Source organism: Lynx canadensis, chromosome X, assembly GCF_007474595.2.
Source record: "Lynx canadensis isolate LIC74 chromosome X, mLynCan4.pri.v2, whole genome shotgun sequence".
Lineage (NCBI taxonomy): Eukaryota > Metazoa > Chordata > Mammalia > Carnivora > Felidae > Lynx > Lynx canadensis.
This window is the reverse complement of record NC_044321.2, coordinates 95,852,493-95,873,600: the sequence shown is the minus strand read 5'-3', so window position 1 is coordinate 95,873,600 and position 21,108 is coordinate 95,852,493. Positions and strand designations below refer to the sequence as shown.

The 21,108-nt window shown below is 39.1% G+C and overlaps 1 long non-coding RNA gene across 2 annotated transcripts in view; it reads right to left on the bottom strand.

Annotated features, from left to right (window-relative positions):
• Positions 1-20,729, bottom strand: part of LOC115507378 — a 67,105-nt gene extending 46,376 nt beyond the window's left edge. For both annotated transcript variants that reach the window (XR_003966628.1, XR_003966629.1), the window contains exon 1: positions 20,559-20,729. This is a non-coding gene — a long non-coding RNA (uncharacterized LOC115507378). The remainder of the gene's footprint in view (positions 1-20,558) is intronic.
• Positions 20,730-21,108: the final 379 nt, after the last annotated feature.

Sequence of the window (21,108 nt, the reverse complement as noted above, 5' to 3'; positions counted from 1 at the left end):
GAAACATCAGTTCTGTTACCAATGCTTTGACTGGAATGTCCTATTTCAGAGGGGTGTACAAGGACTCACATATAACTAGTAACTTTAGGGAACTAAGATAGACTTTATGGACCAATAATAAAGCCCCTTGGAAAAACAGCCTGATATCCTCCTTACAGGGTTTCCCTGTAGCCTTACCAGGTGAATAAAGAACGTCACTTCCTGGCAGGTGCAGGAATCTCAGGAGTTTTGGAGGACCTTAAGAAGAAAGGAATTACCAAATCTATAGGTGCTGCAGGCATAGTCTGAAGATAAGTATTTGGCTTGGCTTCTTGGCCTCAAGAGGCTTTTAAAAGTCCAATCTGCAGATTCCTTATGAAAAGTTCCAGCAAAGTGGGTTTAAAAGAGCCTATATCATCCACTGCTATTCTTGCTGTCTTTCTATAAATAATCAGGCCAGGTTTTGCAAACAGATGAATCTTAATTTGGCTGTCTTTGGAAAATGAGGGTGATTTTAGAGAGAAAAATTATGTTTTAGTAACACCCCTTTGTGAATATTAGTATCTAGTTCTGTTCATTGTCTTTAAGGTTTTGTTTTCTACTTGTAAACTAGTCTAGATCCTGCATTCTTCTAGTTTCCGTCAATGTCTGGCTACAACTCTTCAAGCTAACATTTCCAATTTTCCCCATCCTGTTGTCATGGAATCATTTGAGAACTAAAATTGTCCTTTTTCCTGAAGCCCTGAAAATTGAGTATTAACAACTTGCTATAAACTTCAGCAAATCACCACGATAGCTCGTATACAGACCATCTCCATGCCTGTTGCTCTGTGGGCCACTCAAAAGATCACCAGAGACATTGGAAGTACAAACCAGGAAAGTCTATCAGAATGCTACTGCCTGCTTTCACTCTATCTAAAGATGCTTCGTCCCTAACATCTAGAAATGTTCTCAACTCAGAACCCAGAAACTGGCTTATAACTTGCTCCAGTCATTAACCACACTTTTCTGTTGTTTCCATAGAAATGCCTCTCATTTCATACATTATTACTTGAACCATAAGGCCTAACTGAGAATACATGCATCACTACCTCCCTGAAATGACTAACCGAAATGATCCGCTGTCAGGACTAAGAAAATGATTTACGGAAATGGAAGCACCTACCAGTGGAACCTTTTAATGTGTGAAACATCCAGGGAAGTTTCAGAGAAGGGGACTGCAGGGACCAAGGGCAGGCCATCCTAAGATGTACCACTTTGGTACAAAGATTATTACAAACTGAAAACAATCAAGGCCCAAAAGACTGAGGAAGAAATTTTGACCTACTCCCTAACTATCTAAAAGAATTCAGAAAGAGGCCCTCCTCCAGAAAAAGAATTATCATCATCGAAAACTACACTGTAGTATGAACTAGGTACGGTAGACAGGGAGGAACCTAGCAATGACTGTTTGATCCAAGTCCTCTCTATGCCCCATTTTCAAGGTTTCCTGATATTTATAGCTGAAGGTCACTTTGCAATCATAATAGGAACCAATTAGGATAGTGCAACCAAATAGGATGGTGCAAGAACAACACTGGTTATTGATAGACTGACACCAGCACAAAACAGTTGGTCGGAAGCACAGGTGACAACCTAGACTTGTGTCGGAAGATGGGGGGGCTGTCTTGAGAGGTGGAACCCTTAACCTGTGAGATACGATGCTATCTCTGCGTAGATAGTGTCTGAATTGATCTGAATTACAGAGCACTCAACTGGTGTCTGAGAATCGGTGGTGTGGGCACCCCCTGCCCCGTATCAGAATTAATTCAAGAATCTTTTACCTTTTCACCTGAATATGTCTTATCTTTCCAACTAGATGGCAAGTATATGATGATAGAAATATTGTTCTATTCAGCTTTGCTTGGTGTTAGAAGTCATGGATTTGGCTCCTGATCAATCAAAAATCAATCTGCCAGGGGTGTCCGGGTGGCTCAGTTGGTCGAGCATCCGACTTCCGCTCAAGTCATGATCTCGTGGTTCACGGGTTCAAGCCTCACATCAGGCTGGCCGCTGTCAGCACAGTGCCCGCTTTGGATGCTCTGTTCCCCCCCCCGCCCCTCCCCCACTCACACTCTGTCTCAAAAGTAAATAAACATTAAAAAAAATCAATTTGCCAAAAGCAAGCCACTTAATTGGCCAAGTCAACAGGTGGTTAAAGGGTACAAATTTCCAGCTATAAGATCAGTAAATTCTGGGAACTCAATACGCAGCATGGTGACTACAGTTAACAATATGTTATTATACACCTAAAAGCTCATAATAAAATAGATCTTAAAATGTCCTCACCACAAAAAAAGAGGGAGGAGGTGAAATCAAGATGGAGAAGTAGGAGGATCCTAAGCTCAACCTCCTTCCACCAACACGCAAAGACTACAATTACATACAGAGTAACTCTCTCTGGGAACAAGCTCAAGGCTAGCAGAGAAAATTTTTCAAGGCTAGCAGAGAAAATTTTTCAAGGCTAGCAGAGAAAATTCTTCACAGCTAAATATATAAAGAAAAAGCCACAGCAAAAAGGGTAGGAGGAACAGAGAATGCGGTCAGATTAGGACACATACCCTAGTTCAGAAAACCGCAAAGAGGGATGTCACAGATGCACAGGTCCTCCATAGGGACTGAGGTAGTCAAGCTCCTTATCAGGCACCTGCCCCCTGCCCAGAGACCCTGCACCAGGAGGACAAGCCCCCATAATGTCTGCCTTTGAAAGACAGGGAAGCCTAAGAGGCTTAAATGCGGGAGCTTTGAAAATCACCAGGGTTTACCTCTGGGAGAGCCAGAGGGCTATAGAAAAGGAAACCTCTGCTCCTAAAAGTCTAGCACACTATCGATCACTCGGCCCAAAATAAAGCACACAGGCTACAGTTTGAAAAGCTCATACGACACACATGCAGGAGATGTGACTAATTTGGGGGGATGTGCTGAAAGGGAAGGGATCTGTAGGAACTGTCTAAAGAAATGCAAGCCCTAGAGGTACCATTTTCCTTGCCCTCCTTCTGCCTAGCCCTCCCGTGCCAGTGGGCGCCAGATCTGACAGCTTCCATCCACCTTGCTAGCACCACTCCCCACACCGCAACGTCCCCCTGATATGAAACATACACTCAGCAGAATCAACAGCAGACTAGAGGGGGCAGAAAAATGGATCCGTGATCTGGAACACAGGGCGGTGGTGTTCATCCAAGTTGAACAGCAAAAAGAAAAAATAATTTTGAAAAATGAGGACAGGCTAAAGGGCCATCGGAACACCACCAAGTGCAATAACCTTCACGTTATCTGGGTCCCCGAAGGTGAAAAGAGAAGGAAAAGGGCAGAAAGTTTATTTGAAGAAATAATAAGCGAACACTTCTTTAACCTAGGGAAGGGAAAAGAACCCACACTGTGCTCGCTGCTGTCGGCCTGTCAGCGCAGAGCCCACTTCGGATCCTCTGTCCCCCTCTCTCTGCCCCTCCTCCACTTGTGTTCTCCCAAAAGTAAATACACATTTAAAAAATTGTTTTTAAAGAATTACTTTCAATGTAAATGAACTAAACTGTCCAATCAAAAGACAGAGCGTGACTAAACAGACAGAAAAACAATCTCTATCTATATGCTGCTTACAGATAGATGCAGGTAGGACAGAAAACCCTAAACAAGATGAAGCAAAAGGGGTCCACCCCAAGACACAAGTAATTAAAAGGTCAAAAATTTAAGATAAGCAGAGAATGTTAAAAGCAGCAAGAGAAAGCAAATAGTTATATACTAGGGAGCCTGTGTGAAACTATCAGCTGTTTTTCAACAGAAAATTTACAGGCCAGAAAAGAGTGGCAGGATATATTCAGAGTGCTGAAAGGAAAAAATCTGGACCAACAATACTCTCCCCAGCAAGGTTATCACTCACAAGTGAAGGAAAGAAAAAACAGTCTTCCAGACAAACAAAAATTAAAGGAGTTCACCACCAATAAACTACGCTTACAAAAAATGTTAAAGGGACTTCTTTAAGTGGAAAAGAAAGAAAAAGCCATAAGTGGAAGTAAGAAAAGTAGGAAAGTAAAGATCTCACTGATAAAAGAAAACATAGTAAAGATAGTGGATCTACCTGAATTAAAATGCAATGCTTTTAGAATGTGTTCAGTGAAGCAACCATCAACTTAAAAGACTGCTGTGTGTACACATGGTAGGTTATATATGAAACTCATGGCAACCACGAACCAAAAACCTGTAACAGAGACCAAAAAATTAAAAAAAAAAAGGAATCAAAACATAACACTAAATGAAGTCCAGAAACTACCAGCAAAGAGAACAAGATAATAAGAAAGGAACAGAAAACTACAAAAACAAAACCACACACAAAAAGAAGAAAACGATAAGAAAATGGCAATAAGTACATACCTATCAATAATTACTTATTTTTTATTTTTATAAATTATTTCTTTATCTTAGATGGGGGGGAGAGGGGCAGAGGGGCAGAGGGAGAGAGAGAGAGAGAGAGAGAGAGAGCGCATCTTAAGTGGGCTCCATACTCAGCGTGGAGCCCGATGTAGGCCTCAATCCCACGACCCTGGGATCATGACCTGAACAGAAATCAAGAGTCAGACACTTAACTGAGCCCCCCAGGCACCCAAATAATTACTTTCAATGTAAGGGCACCTGGGTGACTCAGTCGGTTGAGCATCTGCCATCAGCTCCCATCATGATCTCACAGTTCGTGAGTTCAAGCCCCACATCGGACTCGCTGCTGTCGGCCTGTCAGCGCAGAGCCCACTTCGGATCCTCTGTCCCCCTCTGTCTGCCCCTCCTCCGCTTGTGCTCTCCCAAAAGTAAATACATATTAAAAACATTTTTTTTGAAGAGTTACTTTCAATGTAAGTGAACTAAATTGTCCAATCAAAAGACAGAGTGTGACTAAACAGACAGAAAAACAAGATCTATCTATACGCTGCTTACAAGACAGTCACTTCAGACCCAAAGACACATACAGACTGAAAGAAAAGGAACAGAAAAAGATATTCCATACAAATGAAAACAAAAGGAAAGCTGGGGTGGCAATACTTACATAACACAAAAATAGACTCGAAAACAAAGACTGTCATAAGCAACAACAGAAAGGCATTATGTAAAGATAAAGGGATAAATCTAACATGAGGATACAACATTTGTAAATACCCACATGCCCAACATAAGAGCACTAAATATATACAGCACATATTACCATACGTAAAGGGAGAAATTCATAACAATGCAATAATAGTAGAGAGCTTTAATTCCACCTGCATGAATAGATAGATCATCCAGACAGAAAATCAATATGGAATCAGCAGTCTTACACAACACATTCACTTAGATAAACTTAACATATATGTACAGAACATACCATCCCCAAACAGCAAAATCTCACATTCTTTTCAAGTATACACGGAACATTCTCCAGGATAGATCACATGTTAGGACACAAAACAAGTCTCAATGAATTTAAGAAGACCGAAATTGTATCAAGCATGATTTCTGGCCAAAACGGTATGAAACTAGAAATCAATTACAAGAAAACAAAAAAACACACTCAGAGGCTAAACTTCAGGCTTCTAAACAAACAGTGGGTCACTGAATAACTCAAAAAAAATAAAAAAAAATACCTGGAGACAAACGAAAAAAGAAATACAACATTCCAAAAATCTACAGAAAGCAACAAAAAAAGTTCTCAGAGGAAAGCTTATAGCTATACAAGCCCATCTCAAGAGACAAACAAAAAATCTCAAACAATCTAAGCTTACACCTAAAGAAACTAGAAAGAGAAGAGCAAAAAAAAAACTAAAAGTTAGTAAAAGCAAGGAAATAATAAAAATCAGAGCAGAAATAAATGAAATAGTGAATAAAAAAATAATTAAAAAGATTCAAGAAACGAAGACCTGGTGCTTTAAAAAGACAAATAAAACTGATAAACCTTTAGCCAGACTCATCAAGCAAAGAAAAAAAGAGGACTCAAATAAATTCATAAATGAAAGAGAAAGTTATAACTGACATTACAGCAATACAAAGGGTGTAAGAGACAATTATGAAAAATTATATGTGATAAATTTCTAGAAACACAACGTTCCAAGATAGAATGAGAAGTAGAGAATCTAAACAGAACAATTACAAGTAATAAAATCAGTAATTTGAATCAGTAATCAAAAACTCCCCACAAAGGTCAGGACCAGATGGTTTCACAGGCAAATTCTACAAAACATTTAAAGAAGAGTTAATACCCATCCTTCCCAAACCATTCCCAAAAACTAAAGAGAAAGAACACCTCCAAATTCATTCCACAGAGGAGTTATTACCTGATACCAAAACCAAAGACATCACCAAAAACACAATTAGAGGCAAACACCCCTTGTTAATAACATAGATGCAAAATTATTTCACAAAATATTAGGAAGTTGAATTAAAAGGACCTTATACCACAATCACATGGGATTTATTCCAGGGATGCAAAGATAACTCATATTCATATAAATCAATGTGATTCACGTTCATAAAATGAAAGATAAAAATCATACTATCATTTCAGCAGATGCAGAAAAAACATTTGTCAAAATTCAACATCCATTTATGATAATAATGCTTTTTGTTTGCTTTTGTTTTTCTGTGGGAAATTTATTACTAATATAAGCTCTTTACGTTTGTAAAATGTTTCATTTATTTATTTTGAGAGAGAGAGAGAAAGAGAGACAGAGCGAGCAAGCAAGCAGGGGAGGAGCAGAGAGAGAGAGAGAGAGAATCCCAAGCCAGCACAACACAGGGCTTGAACCCACAAACTGTGAGATCATGACCTGAGCCGAAACCAGCAGTCGGCCGCTTAACAGACTGAGCCACCCATCTGATCTCTTTACTTTTAATGTTTATTTATTTTTGAGAGAGAGAGAGGGGGGGGGAGGGGCAGAGACAGAGGGAGACACACAGAATCTGAAGCAGGGTTCAGGCTCCACGCTGGCAGCACAGAGCCCGATGCAGGGCTCGAACCCAGGAACCACGAGGTCATAACCTGAGCTGAAGTTGGACACTTAACCGACTGAGCCACCTAGGCACCCCTGATCTCTTTACTTTTAAAACATTCATTCAAATTTTCTGATTCTCCTTTAAACAGGATCAGTAGTTTGTGTCTTTTTATGAATTTGTTCATTTTATCTATGTTACCTAATTTGTTGGCATACAATTATTCATAGTATTCCCTCACTCTATTTCTGTAACATCTGTGGTGATGTCCCTCTTTTATTTTCAATTTTAGTGATTTGCATCTTTTCTTTTTTTGTCTTTACTGCTTATATGACAAAAAGCCTTAACAAAATGGTTATAAAGGTAACATAAATCAATGTAATAAAGGCCATAGGTAACAAACTCACAGGTAACATAATACTCAATGGCAAACTCAAAGCTTTTCTTCTAAGACCAGGAACAAAACAAGGATGCTAACTCCCACCACTTTTCTTCAACATATTACCACAAGTTCAAACCACACCGTAGGACAAAAAAAAAAAAAGAAAAGAAAAAGAAATAGAAGGCAACCAAATTAGTAAGGAAGAAGTAAAACTGTCACTATTTGCAAATGACATGATGATATATATAGAAAATACTAAAGACCCCACAAAAAAACTATTAAAACTAACTTTTAAAATTCAGTAAGGTTGCAGGATACAAAATCAATATAAAGAAATCTGTTCCAGGGGCACCTGGGTAGCTCAGTCAGTTGAGTGTCCGACTCTTTTTTTTTTTTAATTTTTTTAATGTTTATTTATTTTTGAGAGAGAGAGTGAGACAGTGTGAGCGGGGGAGGGCCAGAGAGAGGGAGACACAGAATCTGAAGCAGGCCCCAGGCTCTGAGCTGTCAGCACAGAGCCCGACGCAGGGCTCGAACCACGAACCGTGAGAACATGACCTGAGCTGAAGTCGGACGCTTAACTGACCGAGCCACCCAGTCGCCCGAGTGTCCGACTCTTGATTTCATCTCAGGTCACAATCCCAGGGTCATGGGATCGGGCCTCGCATAGGGCTCCCCCTGCTTAAGAGTCTCTCTCTCCCTCTGCCCCTCTTCCATGCTCATGCATTTTCTCTCTAAACTAAAAACATAGAAAACAAATTTTAAAAAATAAAAAGAGAAATCTGTTCCAGGGGTGCCTGGCTGGCTCAGTTGGTAGAGCATGTGACTCTTGATATCAGGGTTATGAATTCAAGCACCACATTGGGCGTAGAGCTTACTTTAAAAATTAATTAAAGAAAAAAGAAATCAGTTCCATTTCTATACGGTAATAATGAAATAGCAGAAAGAGAAATTAAGAAAATAATCTCATTTACAATTATATCAAAAAGAATAAAATACCTAAGAATGAATGCAACCAAGGAGGCTAAAGATACGTAATCTGAAAACTATTAAGATACTGATGAAAGAAATTGAATACAAATGAAGAGAAAGATAAATCACACTCATGGATGGAAGAATTAATATTGTTAAAATGTTTATACTACCCAAAGCAATCTACCGATTCAATTCAATCCCTACCAAAATACAAATGTCATTTTTCACAGAATTAGAAGAAAATTTTCCTAAAATTTGTATAGAACCACAGAAGACCCCGAATAGCCACAGCACTCTTGAGAAAGAAGAACAAAGCTAGAAGTGACATACTCCCAGATTTCAAGCTATACCACGGAACTACAGTAATCAAAACAGTGCGGTACGGGCACACACACAAAAAAAAAGCAGACACAGAGCTCAATGGAACAGAATAGGTAGCTCAGAAATAAACCCACATTTATAACACCAATTAATCTATGCAAAGGAAGTGATAATATAAAATAGGGAAAAGGCAGTGTCCTCAATAAATGATGCTGGGAAAACGAGGCAGCTACATGCAAAAATGAAACTGGGCCACTTTCTAACATCAGGTCATGATCTCATGGTTTGTTCTCTGACAGGACGGAGCCTGCTTGGGATTCTCTCTCTCCCTCTCTCTCTCTCTCTCTCTCTGCCTCTCCCCCGCTCACACACACACTCTCTCTCTCAAAATAAATAAATAAACATTAAAAAAAATTTGCCAAAAAAACTACCAAAACTAGAAGAGGAAGAAAGAGAAAATATGAACAGGCCGATAACCAGCAAAGAAACTGAATCACATCAAAAAAACTCCCAACAAAAAAAAATTCCAGTACCAGACAGCTTCACGTACGAATTCTACCAAACATTTAAAGAGTTAATACCTATTCTTCTCGAGCTATTCCAAAAATTAGAAAAGGAAAGAAAACTTCCAAATTAATTCTATGAGGTCAACATTACCCTGATACCAAAACCAGGTAAAAACACCACAAAAAAGAGAACTAGAAGCCAGTATCTCTGATAAACATAGATGCAAAAATCCTCAACAAGATACCACTAAACAGAATCCCAGAGTACCTTAAAAATCATTCACTACGATCAATTAGGATTCATTCCTGCGTTGCAAGGTTGGTTAAATACATGTAAATCAGTCGTGATACATCACATCAGTAACAGAAAGGATAGGAACCATACGGTCATTTCAACATACACAGAAAAAGCACTGGAAAAAGTACATCCATTGATGATAAAAACCCTCAACAAAGTAGGTTTAGAGGCAACATACCTCGACATTATAAAGGCCATAGACGAAAAACCCACAGCCAACATCCTCCTTAATAAGAAAAACTGAGAGCTTTCCCCCTAAGGTCAGGAACTAGACCAGCATATCCACTCCCACCACTTTTATTCAACATAGTACTGGAAGTCCTAGTGACAACAAACAGACAAAACAAGGAGATCAAAGGCATTCAAATCAGTAAGAAGAAGTAAAACTTTCACTATCTACAGATTATATAGAGAAGACCTGAAAGACTCCACCAAACAAACTGCTCGAGGGGCGCCTGGGTGGCTCAGTCTGTTAAGAGTCCGACTTCGGCTCAGGTCATGATCTTGCAGTTCACGAGTTGGAGCCCAGTGTCGGGCTCTGGGCTGACAGCTGAGAGCATGCAGCCTGTTTCGGATTCTGCGTCTCCCTCTCTCTCTGCCCCTGCCCCGCTCATTCTCTGTCTCTGTCTCTCAAAAATAAATAAAACATTTGTAAAAATTTAAAAAACTGCTAGAAATGTACAGAAATCTGTTACATTTCTATACACCAATAATAAATCAGAAGAAAGAGAAGTTAAGAAAACAATCCCATTTACAACTGCACCAAAAATAATAAGACACCCAGGAATAAACCTAACCAAAGAGGTGAAAGAATTGTACTCCAAAAACTATAAAACACTGACAAAAGAAATTGAAGATGACGCAAAAAATGAAAAGATATTCCGTGCTCATGGATTAGAAGAACAAATACTGTTAAAGTGTCTATATTAGGGGGCACCTGGCTGGCACAGTCAGTAGAGCACGTGACTCTTAATCTTGGGGTTGTGAGATCAAGCCCTACATTAGGCGTAGAGCCTACTTAATAAAAAAAGTCTTTAATACCCAAAGCAATCCACATACTTAATGCAAGGTCTATCAAAATACCAACAGCATTATTCACAGAACTAGAACAAATAATCCTAAAATCTGTATAGAACCACAAAAGACCCAGAATAGCCAAAGCAATCTTGAGAAAGAAAAGCAAAGGGATGCCTGACTGGCTTAGTCAGTAGAGCATGCAACTCTTGATCTCAGGGTTGTAAGTTCAAGCCCCATGGTAGGTATTACGATTACTTAAAAATAAATAAAATCTTTAGGAAAAAAAAAGAAAGAAAGAAAAGAAAAATAAAAAGCAAAGGCAGATGCATCACAATTCCAGACTTTGAATTATATTACAAAGCTGCAGAAATCAAAACAGTAGGGTAGTGGCACAAAAACAGATACATATATCAGTGGAATAGAATAGAAAACCCAGAAATAAACCCACACTCTTACGGTCAATTAATCTAAGACAAAGTAGGCAAGAATATACAATGAGAAAAAGACAGTCTCTTCACCTAATGGCATTGGGAAAACTGAAAACCAACATCCAAAACAATGAAACTGGACCACTTTATTACACCATACACAAAAATAAATTTGAAATGGATTAAAGACCAGGGCTCCTGGGTGGCGCAGTCGGTTAAGCGTCCGACTTCAGCTCAGGTCATGATCTCACAGTCTGTGAGTTAGAGCCCCACGTCGGGCTCTGTGCTGACAGCTCAGAGCCTGGAGCCTGCTTCCGATTCTGTGCCTCCCTCTCTCTCTGCCCCTCCCCTGCTCATGCTCTGTCTCTGTCTCAAAAATAAATAAAAACATTTTAAAAAATTTGAAATGGATTAAAGACCTAAAACCATAAAAATCCTGTAAGAGCAGGCAGTAACTTATCTGACATTGGCCATAGCACCTTTTTTCTAGGTAGGTCTACTGAGGCAAGGGAAACAAAAGTAAAACTAAACTATTGTGACTGCGTCAAAATAAAATGTTCTCCACAGCAAAGAAGATAATCAACAAAACTCTTGATTTTGGCTCTGGTCATGATCTCACGGTTTGTCAGTTTGGGCCCCACATCAGGCTCTCTGCTGGCAGTGCAGAGCCTGCTTGGGATTCTCTCGCCCTCCCTGTCTGTCTTCCTGTCCCCCACTTGCATTGTCTCTCTCTCGCAAAATAAATAGATAAAATTAAAAAAAAAAAAAAGAACCAATCAGGCCTGAAGAATGCAATAACTGAAGTGAAAAATATACTAGAGAGGAAATAAGCAGCAAGTTAGAGGATGCAGAAGAATGCATCAGCAAGCTGGAAGACTGGGTAATAGAAAGCAACCACACTGAGCAGCAAAAAGAAAACAGGATTTTTAAAACTGAGGATAGGTTAAGGAACCTTTGTGACAACATCAAGCATAGTAACATTTGCATAATGGGCCTCCTGGAAGGAGAAGAGAGGGAAGGGAGGCAGAAAACTAACTGGAAGAAATAATAGCTGAAAAACTTCTTAATCTGGGGAAGAAAACAGACATCAAGGTTCAGGAAGCACAGACAGCCCCAAACACGATGAACACAAGGTAGTCCACACCAAGACATGCAATTAGTAAAATGTCAAAATTAAAGAGAGAATCTTAAAGCAGCAAGAGAAAAGCAGTTACATGCAAGGGAAACCCATTGAGGCTATCAGCTGACTTTTCAGCAGTAACTGTGCAGGCCAAAAGACAGTGACAAGATATATTCCATGTGCTTAAAGGAAGAAAAAAATCTACAACCGAAAATACTCTACTGGCAAGGTAGAGCATTCAGAATTGAAGGAGAGACAAAGAGTTTCCTAGACAAACGAAGCTTAAAACAGCTCATCACTACTAAAACAACTATTCAAGAAATGTTAAATGGACACATTTAAGCGTAAAACACAAAAGACCATAACTAGAAGACAATTATGAAAGGAAAAATTTCACTGGTGAAAGCAAACATATAGTAGAGATAGGAGGTCCATCATTTATTTAGAAAGCATGAAGGATAAAAAATAAAAGTCATAAAATCAATTATATCTGAACAATTAGTCAAGGAATACACAAAATAAAACCACAGAAAATATGACATCCTTCATATAAAACTTGGAAGGGGGGGTACAAATGTTGTGCTTTCAGAACGTGTTCAAATTTAAGTGACCACCAACTTAATACAGATTGCTACATGCATAGAAAGTTATGAATGAACATCACGATAACCACAAACCAAAAACCTAGAATAGGCACACAATACATAAAGACAAAGGAATCCAAGCATTACCACTAAAGAAATTCATCAAACATCAAGGGAGCAGAGCAAGAACAGAAAGAAAAGGCAACTACAGAAACAACCAGAAAACAATGAACAAAAGAGCAATAAGTAAATGAAGTAAATGCGCCAATGGAAAGACATACGGGGGGAAAAAAACCAGAGTGACTGAATTGATAAAAAAAAAAAAAAATCCATCTATATGGTGCCTACAAGAGACTCACTTCAGACCCAAAAAGAGACTGAAAGAGAAGGGATGGAAAAAGATATTCTATGCAAATGGAAGCAAAAAACAAACAAAACAAAAACCTGGGTAGCAATGGTAGCAATGATTATATCAGAAGACTTAGATGTTAAAGACTGTAGCTCAACATCACTAAGAATCAGGGAAATGCAAATCAAAACCACAATGAGATCTATCACCTCAAACCTGTCAGGATTGCTAAAATAAAAAACGCAAGAAACAACAGATGTTGGCGAGGATGTGGAGAAAAAGGAACCCTCGTGCACTGTTTGTGGGAATGCAAACTGGTGCAGCCACTATGGAAAACAGTATGTGGGTGCCTCAAAAAATTAAAAATAAAATTATTGTATGATTCAGAAACTCCACTACTGGGTATTTACCCAAAGAATACAAAAACACTTATCTGAAAAGATGTATGTACCCCTTTGTTTATTGCAGCATTATTTACAATAGTCGAGCTATGGAAGCAGCCCAAGTGAATACCAATGGATGAATGGATTAAAAAGAAGTGGTGTCCGTCCGGATGCCCGGCTGGCTCAGTCAGTAGAGCATGTGACTCTTGATCGCCAGCTCATGAGTTCAAGCCCCACACTGGGTGCAGAGATTACTTTAAAAACATATACATTATAGGGATGCCTGGGTGGCTCAGTCAGTTGCGTCCGACTTCAGCTCAGGCCACAATCTCACGGTTCAAGCCCTGCATCAGGCTCACTGCTATCAGCACAGAGCTGGCGTCTGATTCTCTGTCCCCTTTCTCTCTGCCCCTCCCCCGCTCATGCTCTCTCTGTTTCAAAACATAAACATTTAAGAAAAAAATGTATATATGAACATATATAAAGTAGTGTACATACACAATGGAATATTACTCAGGCATGAAAAACCATGAAATCTTGCCATTTGCAACAATATTAATGGATCTACAGAGTATAATGCTAAATGAAGTAAGTCGGTAAGAGAAAGACAAATACCACATGATTTAATTCACGTATGGAATTGGAGAAATAAAACAAAGAAAAAAAGACAAACCAAAAAACAGACTTTTACCTATAGAGAACAAACTGATGGTTACCAGAGGGGAATTGGGTGGGGGAGATAGGTGAAACAGGTGAAGGGGATTAAGAGTACACTTACCGTGATGAGCAATGAGTAATGCATAGAACTGTTGGATCACTATATTGTACACCTGAAACTACACTGGAATTTCAATCAATCAATCAATCAATCAATCAATCAAAGGCTGTAGTAAGTGAGAAGGAAGGGCATTACATAACGATAAAGGCATAAATCCAACAGAAAGATATAACATTTGTAAATATCTGTATATCCAATATAGAAGCACCTAATTAAATAAGCAAATATTAACAGACATAAAGGGAGACATAGGCAGCAAACAATAATAAAAGACTTTAACATCCCACTTACATTGATGGATGGATCATCCAGACAGAAAACTGATAATGAAACAGTGGCTTTTTTTTTTTGACATTTTTTTTTGAGACAGAGAGAGACAGAGTGCGAGTGGGGGAGGGGCAGAGAGAGAGAGGGAGACACAGAATCCAAAGCAAGCTCCAGGCTCTGAGCTGTCAGCACAGAGCCCGACATGGGGCTTCAACTCATGAACACAAGATCACGACCTGAGGCAAAGTTGGGATGCTCAACCGACTGAGCCACCCAGGGGCCCCCTGAAACTGTGGCTTTCAATGACACATTAAACGAGATGGACTTAACAGAGATATACAGAACATTCCATTCAAAACAGCTTGGGGCACCTGAGTGGCTCAGTGGGTTAAGCAGCTGACTCTCGATTTCGGCTCAGGTCATGATCTCATGGCTTATGGGTTCCAACCCCACATTGGGCTCTGTGCTCACAATGCCAAGCCTGTTTCGGATCCTCTGTCTCCCTCTCTCTGCCCCTCCCTCCCTGTGCCCGCACGCACGCATGCACACTCAAGCTCTCTCAAAAATAAATAAATAAATGTTTAAAAAGAAAAAGGCAGAATTCACCTTCAAGTGCACATGGAACATTCTCCAGGATAGATCTTGTGGTAGGCCACAAAATAAGTCTCAATAAATTTTAGAAGACTGAAATCATAGCAGAAGCATCTTTTAAAGATGGATCGCAAAGTTATGAAACAAAACCTGTTACAAAAAAAGACGCAGAAAAACAAAACATGTGGAAACTAAACAACATGCTACTAAACAACCAATGGGTCAATGAAGAAATCAAAAAGGAAAGATAAAAAATACTTAGAGATAAATGAAACTGAAAACACAACAATTCAAAACCTATGGGACACAGCAGAGTAGTTCTAAGAAGGAAGATTATGGCAATATAGGTCTACCTCAAGAAACAAGAAAAATCTCAAAAAAGTCTAACCATATATCTAACAGAGCTAGTAAAAGAGAAAATGAAGCTCTAATTTAGCAGAATAAATGAAATAATAAAGAATGGAAATAAATGATCTAGAGGCCAAAAAGACAATATTAAAGATTAAGGAAATTAGGAAATGATGCTTTGAAAAGATAAAATTGATAAACCTTTCTCCAGTCTCATCAAGAAGAAAAAGACTCTTGATTTTGGCTCAGCTCATGATCTCACGGTTCTTGGGTTCGAGCCCCGCATTGGGCTCTGTGCTGACAGTGCAGAGCCTGTTTGAGATTCATTCTCTCTCTCTCTCTCTCTCTCTCTCTCTCTGCCCCTCCCCCCCACATGTTCTTTCTCTCTTTCTCTAAATAAATAAACTTAAAAAAACGAAATGAAAGATGAAAACATAGGATCATCTCAATAGATGCAGAAAAAACATTGAATAAAATTCAGCATCCATTCATGAGGACCACTCCCAACAAAGCAGGTATAAAAGGAACATACCGCCACACAATAAAGGCCATGTATGACAAACAACAGACGTTGTACTCAATATTAAAAAGCTGAAAGGTTTTCTTCTAAGATCAGGAAGGCAAGGATCCTTTTTATTTAATATGGTATTATAAGTACTAGCACAGAAATCAGACCAAAAAAATACATAAATGGCATCCAAATTGGTAAGGAAGAAGTAAAACAGTCACTATTTGCAGATGATGTGACCCTATACACTATAGAGTATACTATGTATAAAAAAACACCAAAAAACTACTAGAATTAATAAATAAATTCGATAAACATGCAGGACACAAAATCAATATACACATATCTATTGTGTTTAGACACAATAATGACAAAATGTCAGAAAGAAAATTAAGAAAACAATCCCATTTCCAATTGCATCAGAAAAAATTGCCTAGGAATAAATTTAACCAAGGAGTTGAAAGACCTATAATCTGAAAACCATAAAACACTGATTTAAAAAAAATGAACAGAAATAAACGGTAAGACATATTCCCTGCTCACTGATTATAAAAATTAATATTGTTAAAATGTCCATTACTACCCAAACCAATCTACAGATTCTGTGCAATGCCTATCAAAATACCAACAGTATTTGTCACAAAATTAGAACAAATGATCCTAAAATTTGTATGGAACTACAAAAGACCCCAAATAGTCAAAGCAATCCTGAGAAAGAACAAAGCTGGACATATCACAATCCCAGATTTCAAGTTATACTGCAAAGCTATCATAATTAAAACAGTACATTTTCCAAAAACCACATACAGATGGTAAATACTTAGCATCACTAGTTCTCAAGAAATGCAAATCAAAACAACATGAGATATCACTTCACACCAGTCAAAATACCTAATATCAAAAAGTCAAGAAATAACTGGTGGTGAGGGTGTAGAGAAAAGGAAACCCTTGCGCACTGTTTGCGGAAATGTAAATTGGTGCATCCACTGTGGAAAACACTATGAAAGTTCCTCAAAGAACTAAAAATAGAAAATAGGTATGATCCAGAGGCGCCCGGGCAGCTCAGTCAGTTAAGGGTCTGACTCTTGATTTCGGCTCAGGTCACAATCTCACAGTCTGTGAGATCAAGCCCCGCATCAGGCTCTGTGTTGACAGCATGGGGCCTGCTTGGGATTCTCTCTCTCCTCTCTCTGCCTCTCCCACCTACTGGCGCGCTCTCTCTCTCAAAATAAATAAATAAAGATTAAAAGAAAAAGAAAATACCGCATAATCCAATAATTCCATTGCTGGTATATACAAAAGAATGTAAAACCACTCATTCAAGAAGATATATGGATTCCTATCTTTACTGCAGGATTATTTACAGAGGCAAGATATTGAAGCAACCTGTGTCCACTGATAGATGAATAAAGAAGATGTGAAATACACATTTTAATGGAATATCACTCAGCCATAAAAAAGAATGAAATTGGGGTCCCTGGGTGGCTCAGTGGGTTAAACATCTGAGTCCTGATTTGGGATCAGGTAATGATCTCATGGTTCAGGAGATCAAGCCCTGAGTCAGGCTGTATGACAGCACAGAGTTTGCTTGGGATTCTCTCTCTCCCCCTCTCTCTGCCCCTCCCCTGCTCATGCCCCCCCCCAGCTCTCTCTCTCTCTGAAAATAAATAAAAATTTTAAAAGAATGAATTCTTGCCACTCACAAAAATATGGGTGGACCTTATGGGTATTATGCTGATTAAGATAAGTCAGAGAAAGACAAATACCGTATGATTTCACCTATATGTGGATTCTAAATAACAAATTCATAAACAAACCCAAAGATAAACCAGAAACAGACTTATAAACCCACAGAAAAAACTGGTGGTTGCCAGAGGAAAGGGGGTAAGGGATGGAATAGGCAAAATAGGTGAAGGGAATTAAGAGGAAGAAACTACTGGGCGCCTGGTTAAGTGCGTAACTTCGGCCCAGGTCATGATCTGGTGGTTCGTGAGTCTGAGCCCCACATTGAGCACTCTGCTGACAGCTGGGAGCCTGGAGCCTGCTTCAGATTCTGTGTCTCCCTCTCCCTCTGCCCCTCCCCAGCTCACATTCCGTGTCTCTCTCTCTCTCTCTCTCAAAAATAAATAAACATTTAAAAATTTTAAAAAAAGAGGAACTACCAGTTATAAAATAAATGTCACAGAGATGAAAGGTACAGCATAGAAAATATAGTCAATGATATTGTAATAATGTGTGGTGCCAGATGATAACTACACTTATGTGATGAGCATTACATAATGCATTATGTACAGAATTCTCCAATCACCAAGTTGTATACCTGAAACTAATAACATTGTATGTCAACTACTTCAATAAGCAAAAGGAAAAAAAAATTTTAATGAAAAAAGAAATTGAAGATGAAACAAATAGATATACTATGATCAGAGATTGGAAGAATTAATATGATTAAAATGTCTATAATACACAAAGCAACCCACAGCTTTAATGCCAACACTATGAAAATACCATAGTGTGTTTTGTTAAGTTTTATTTTAATTCCAGTATAGTTAACATACAGTGTTACGTTAGTTTCAGGTGTACAATATAATGATTCAACAATTACATACGCCACCCAGTGCTCAACGAGACAAGCGCAGTCTTTAATCCCCGTCACCTCTTTCGCCCATCCCTCCACCCACCTCCCCTCTGGTAACCAACAGTTTGTTCTTTACAGTTAACGGTCCATTTTTTGGCTTGTTTCCCTCTCTCTCTTTTTTTCCTTTGCTCATTTGGTTTGCTTCTTAAATTCTGCATATGAGCATATATATATAGCATTATGCTCCCCAGCTCCATCCATGTCATTGGGAATGGATTCACAGAATCAGAACAAATGAACCTAAAATTTCTTGGAACCACGAAAGAATCAGACTAGCCAAAGCAATCTTAAGAACGAATCTGGAGGTATCCCAATCCCAGATTTCAAACTATACTACAGAGCGATAGTAATTAAAGCAAAGTGGCAAAAACACAGGCACATAGGTCAATACAACATAACAGCCCAGAAATAAACCCAAGCTTATATGGTCAATTAATCGATCACAAAGGAGACAAGAACATACAATGGGGAAAAAAATAGTCTCTTCAATAAATGGTGCTGGGAAAATGAAAAGCTACGTGCAAAAGAATAAAACTGGACCACTCTCTTGCACAATACACAAACATAAATTCAAAATAAATTAAAGCCCTAAATCTAAGATCTGAAACCATAAAACTCCTTTAAAAAAACACAGTAAATTTACAGACGTCAGCCATAGCAGTATTTTTCTGGATATGTCTGTCTCCCCGGGCACCAGAAATAAAAGCAAAAATAAATAAATGGGACTACATCAAACTAAAAAGCTTTTGCACAGCAGTGGAAATCATCAACAACAAAAAAGGCAACCTCCAGAATACAGAAAATATTTGCAAATTGTATATCTCATAAGGGGTTAATATTCAAAATTTATAATCAACGCATATAACCCAACACCAAAACAAAAATCCAATCAAAAAAGGGAAGAGTGCCTAAATAAACATTTTTCTTAAAAAAAAAAACATGACCAATGGATACATTAAAGGATGTTCAATATCACTAAATATCAGAGAAATGCAGTCAAAACCACAATATCGCCTACCACCAGTCAGAATGCCCAGTGTCGCAAGCAGAAAAAACAAGTGATATATGGGTATGTGTAGGGAAGGGAAGCCTTGTGCACTGTTGGTGAGAATGTAAATTGATGCAGCCTCTATGGGAAACAGTGTGGAGGTTCCTCAAACACTAAAAATGCAATACAGTAATTCTACTTCTGGGCATTTACCCAAAAGAAAACAAAAACACTAATATGAAAAAATATATTCACTATTATGTTTATTGCACTATTATTTACAATAGCGAAGACAAGGAATCAATTTAAGTATCCCTCTATGGATGAATGGATAAAGAAAAGGTTGAATGTATACACAATGGAATATTTACTGAGCCATACTGAAGAATGAAACCTTACCAATTAGTGGCAACATGGATGGACGCAGAAGGTATTATGCTAAGTGAAATGTCACACAGAGAAACACAAATACCAGATGACTTCACTTTTAAGTGAAATCTTTAAAAAAAAAAATCCATGTACAAAACAAAGAGAATCAAAAATGTAGAGAACAAACGAAGTTGCTAGAAGGGAGGGGATGGGGGGATGGGCAAAATAGGTGAAGGGGAATAAGAGGTACAAACTTCCAGTTAAAAAATTAAATACGACTCCAGATGAAAAGTATAGATTATGAAATATACTTAATAATATGGCACTAATTTCGTATAGTGACAGATGGTTAACTACACCCCCATGGCTAGCATTTCCAAATGCGTATTATTGTCGAATCACTACGCTGTGAATGTGAAATTAATATTTTTTAGATCCAGTACACTTCAATTAAAATTTTTTGAAATAAAAAACAAAAAATATACACTCAAAATTAAAATAAAATGATAAATTAAATAAAAATAACGATAATATAGAATATAAAATGCACTGCGAAATACAAATACACAATGCACAAAATGACTACAATATATAACAAAGGCAAAGACGTTAAAATAGAAATCTGTAAAATAGAATATTATTAATACAATTTTTAAAATACCGAGTTTCCCTCCAGCGTCTGGCACTATTAAAATGCACAAATAAAAGAAATAGCGCGATTATCAACCAAGATACATACCAGAAGTGGTTTCAAAAATTGCTATTTACACGCAAGGATCCTGGGGTCAGAAACGACGATGGTGCCCAGACTGCTCCTGCAAACACACCTGCCCGGGGAGATGTAGGATGGGCTTGCGGAGCCTGGGTGGAGGGCCCACGGCTACAGACCCAGGCCATCCAGGTCCCGGCAGGGAAGAAGAAGGTGAGTCACGGCGGCGGCTACGCAGACAGCCTGCGGCTTCGCAGCGCTGGGGGAGGGGCGGGGGGCGGAGGACCGGCCTCGATGGGAGCCTACGCTTCCGCCAACCCGAGGCCACGGCCTGGAACCATCGCCACCGCGGGGGGGGGGGGGGGGGGGGGGTGGTGGCCCCCGATATCAGATCCGGGAGATCTGCGACGCCCCGGCTCACAGACCCCGCTGCGGCGCCACAACCCAAACCTGGGGGACGGGGGGAGACATTTTGGGTGCACCGGCAAAACTCGTCCCCGGGGCCGGGGTCGTCCTGGCAACGAGAAGGGCTGTGTGTGCCAGTGTAAACAACCCGATCGGGCACCAGGTACACGGTCTC